Below are 4,824 nucleotides of genomic sequence, written 5' to 3'. Positions count from 1 at the left end.
GGGGAGGAGGGGGAGGGGAGGGGAGGGGAGGGGAGGGAAGGGAAGGGACTGTAAAAATGCTATGAGATTAATTGAGTAGGGGAGTGGGGATAGAAGTACGGAAAACAATACAGAAAAGGCAGAAAGTTGATAAATCATTGAATCTGGGTGATAGGTATATGGAGGTTAATTATACTCCCTTTACTTCATAAATGTTTAAAATTTTGTACAGTAAAATGTTTAAAAAAACTTAGATGTAGATGAACATAGATTCACCAAGTTTTCATTCACCAACCATAGTCTTTTCTTTGCTTTTCTGTTTAGTTTTGTTTTTGAGATGGAGTTTTGCTCTTGTTGCCTAGGCTGGAGTGCAATGGCACAATCTCAGCTCACTGCAACCTCTGCCTCTCAGGTTCAAGTGATTCTCCTGACTCAGCCTCCTGAGTATCTGGGACAACAGGTACCTGCCACCACACCCAACTAATTTTTTATAATTTTAGTAGAGACCAGGCTTCACCATGTTGACCAGGCTGGTCTTGAACTCCTGACCTCAGGTGATCCACCCGCCTCAGCCTCCCAAAGTGCTGGGATTACAAGCATGAGCCACTGTGCACATGATCTTTTCTTTGATCATGAGTATTCCTGTCTTTGTTGCATAAACCTCCCCACACATTTCTAGTTGTTTTGCCTTTAAAGTGGAAAGAAAGCTTAAGGACACATATAAAGCCATCACTGTGCAAAATTCTAGACTGCCATAATTTTTCCCATATAGTTTTTCCCTTTAACACACCTTTATTTATAACTAACTAGACAGGTTTTGCCAACTAAATTGGCTGTGCCTGTCCATAACATTAAATTTAATTGACATAAAATCAATAATACACTTTCTTTTTGCTCTTATGTTCATTGGTTTATATAATTTTTAAAGTGTATAATTACAATACTAATATATCTGATGTATACATGTTTGAGAAAAAACTCAAACTCAAAATCAAGGAACGCTCAGTAAGAAAGAACAACTCCACAACTCAGTTGATATGCAGGCGTGCCACTGTGCACAGAACCTTTCTAATCATATCCCAGTCACGCTGGATTAGCTGACACTCCCTATTCCCTATGTCATAGACACTGGCCACTGCCTAATACTATTAGAGTCCTAAATTATTTCATAGAAGCCTATTAACCTCAACTTTACCTAAAAACTTACTATAGATATGCTTCAACTAAACCTAACTAAAATGTCATCATTTTATCTACTGGAGAATGTATCCCGAGTGCTCATTTGCACACATTTCAGTCTTTCAATAGCAGTAGTTCTATCTAGCAGTGACATCTGAGGAAGGAGAGAAAGATATATTAGTAATTTACAAATTTGGTACTTCTACGTAAGTCATGACAAAAAATTCCCCCAACAGTCTGAAGAGGGCTAGATGTAACAAAATATCTACTACACGATTTAATGTATATGAAGTTCTAGGAAACTAATACAAAATGAAAAAAACTCAGAAGATATTTCTGGGGAATGCTGGGTGATTTGCTAAGATGGGACATGAGTGAATTTTACAAATATACAGAGAGCATTTACTCTGGGACACAGGAACTCCAGATCCAACAATCTTACTATACATTCTTAAGAATGGTAGAAAGGAAGAAGAAAAAAACAGACACAGTTCTGTTTATCTGTTTATCCAGCCTGAACTCACCTTATAAAAGGTTATCTATTACATTGTTGTACTTCCTGGAGGGTAAGTTAGAATATCAATAAAGAATGATTTTTTTGTTCCATAAGAAGCTATGGTCAGGTATACCCTGGACAGTGAATATCCTTCCGTGAATAACAATAGGCCTTCCTCTTAGTTCTTTGAAGGACAAGAGAACAGGAGAGAACAAAAACTCCATGACTGACAGGTCCACAGAACAGCTCTGAACACCTGTGCAGGCTGGCCTTGAGGCCCAAAGTTCCATTCAGGTGCACTTTTTGGAAAATCTATGTAATCTGACCCTCTCCCTCTCTCTGAAGGTTAAAAATACTTAATTTCATGTGTAATAATAGTAATAGCTACTATTTATAGAACTTCTAATTTGCACCATGGATTATCCCACATGACCTTCCCAAAAATCCTATGGTGGGTAGGGGTAGGAAATGAGGCTCAGATCATTTGAATAATTAGCTCAAATTTGCCTAGCTAGCAAGATGTAGAGCCTGAATTCCAACCCGTGTAATCTGACTGCAGAGTGCACATTATTAACCACCGGCAAGTAAATTGATGTGATGTAGAGACCTAGGGAGGAAATGTCAGCCAAGTGTGAGTATCCTTCCTTATGGACGGTCTTAGCCAACAAGCCAAAAGAAATGCAGCTGATGGATTTTGGCCCAAACCTGTTTAGCAATCCAAAGTCTTTAACAGATAATGAAAACAAAATTGAAGTATACTTTTGTTAGAATGAAGAATGACTGGCCTGAGAAACTAGTGGATATATATATCATTTGTTTGTTTGTTTTAAACCAAAGGATAAACATTTATTTGGAGTTAGTTTTCTGGTAGGTGACATTAAGGCCCTTCACGCAGAGTTCAGGAGCTCCTGAATGGCGGCCTGCTGCTGCTCAGGACTGAGCTGTGAGGTGCACTCAGTCCACAATCCTCCAGAAGTCTGTACTTGGCGAATGACATTGGTCGGACATTTTTAAGGCAAAAGATGCAAATTCAAGAGTATCAAAGAGCTCTGCATGTTTTCAGGCAAAGGGAGTAGAAAGAGTGAAAGGTGAGGCTTGAATTTTTAAATGACATTCTCCTTTATATTAGGACATTATCATTTTTGCCCCTGTTTTTATGAAGAAAAGGGATGAATGGGTACCATTTCATATTCTTACTGCTTGCATCAGACATGAATTATCAGAATTTAAATGCCTTATGTAGTATACAGTGAATTAGTTTATTTTACTACTTTGATGGTGTTTCTTTTTAATACATTCAGACACATTTATTTCCTATCCCTAAGACAAAGAGCTATTGATAGAAGCAAAATGCACATGCATGTGTATGACTGTTTATACAGATATGTTATAAATATGTATTTCTATCTTATCAAAATACAGACTTCAGACAAGGTCAGAAAGAATTGGCCATATTAAAACTATTGCCATCACAGGAGAATCACTTGAACCCGGGAGGCAGAGGTTGCAGTGAGTCAAGGTTGTGCCACTGCATTCAGCCTGGGTGACAGAGCGAGACTCCATCTCAAAAAACAAAAACAAAAACAAAAACAAAACAAAACAAAACTGTTGCCATTAAACACAATGTTCCAAGGCCACTAGGAAAATTAATTGTAAGAATAATATTTCTTTGTGAAAAGGAACACCTTGTCTGCCGTTTCGAGATTTTTTTTTTCAAGATCACATGTATCAAAAGTATTAAAAGAGGCTAATGCCATAATCAGCCATATGACCTTGGGTAAATCACTAAGATTCTTCTTGTCTTAGAACAAGGGAGTTGGAGTCAAAACTGTGACTCTGAATTCTCCTTCAGTCTTGTATATTCCAATATGGCATGGTTGGGGTGAGAGGTACACTGAAAGAGACTTTCCATGTGTTCCTTCAAACTCCTCATTCCATTTCCCCATTCTGCATGGAGGCACCTACAACATGGTAGAGGTTGCACCAAGGAGGCAGTTGACATTTCTAATAGTTTGCTACTAGTGTTGCATCTGTGTTTTGAAAAGTCATTGAACTTTGGAGGTATGTATTCCAAAGCCCTGTGTAGCTGGAACTGTTGTAATAAATCTTGTAAAAAAAAAAAAAAAATCTCAATTGAGTAGCAATAGGGAAAAGCATCCAACACTTACAGGAAGCTCCAGCTGATTGGGGATAAATGAGCTCTGTACTCAGGAGCAGCTGCAACAACAGAGGGCCGAGCCTTGGTAGGTGGACATGCATCATGCATAGAACAAGCTGAGCTGGGGCCTGGAATTTCCCGAAATGAAATCCAAGAACTGTTTAGGTTGACCTTCTCTCTCTTAGCCCAGTTGACCCTTAAGAAATAAGAGATGACACATCCCAAAGCACACCAAGTTTTTACAACCACAGCTTTTAAAAAAATGGAAACGTTGGAAAATGAATGGCAGTCCTCTTGCAATGCTGGAAAGATCAACTAGTTGATTTGACTGCCTTCTGTTTGAGGAATAAACAAAGTGTTTATTTAAGAATCATATATGCTGGGGCTGCTGCGGAATGCAGAGTTTCTAGAAAACAGATCCATCTGTTGATTATAAGCAGGCTTCCTGCACTGCAGGACCCACTTTCACATAGCAGTCAGGGTTATAGTGACATAAAACAGAACACCATGAACTGTATTTAGAAAGGCTGATGTAAAAAATGCAATGGGGAAAAAGATTGAAATGTTTGCAGAAATGTAGAGAAGCAGGTACAATATAAATAAGGAAATATGGGTTTTTTTCCTCAATAACATGACAGCCTCCTCAACAGTATTTTTCAGAGAATTGAAGAAAGAATTTTCTTCGCCTGGAAAAAATAAAAGTGGTCATCTCCTGAGTAAGTATATAAAGATATATCTTAAAAGCTTTCTCTAAAGTAGGTTTCTCATGTGAAAAGTGAGGCTGTTATGAAGAACAGCCCCTCAGATTACCCGCTTCCATCTAGTCTAAAATAATGAGGCTTAGTAGGGTAGAAAATAGTGGCAACTAAAAATATCTGTCCTGGATAAAGTTCCTCTTCTAGCCATGACTGTGTCAAGTTACGTGGTCTTTGCTTTGCTCTGCTGCATTCTGATAACATACACATAAGTAATTTTGTAAAAAACTATGCCTCACTTTCATAAGCATAAAGGA

Source organism: Cebus imitator, unplaced genomic scaffold (genome assembly GCF_001604975.1).
Source record: "Cebus imitator isolate Cc_AM_T3 unplaced genomic scaffold, Cebus_imitator-1.0 Scaffold67, whole genome shotgun sequence".
Taxonomy (NCBI): Eukaryota; Metazoa; Chordata; class Mammalia; order Primates; family Cebidae; genus Cebus; species Cebus imitator.
This window is presented reverse-complemented; position numbering follows the sequence as displayed.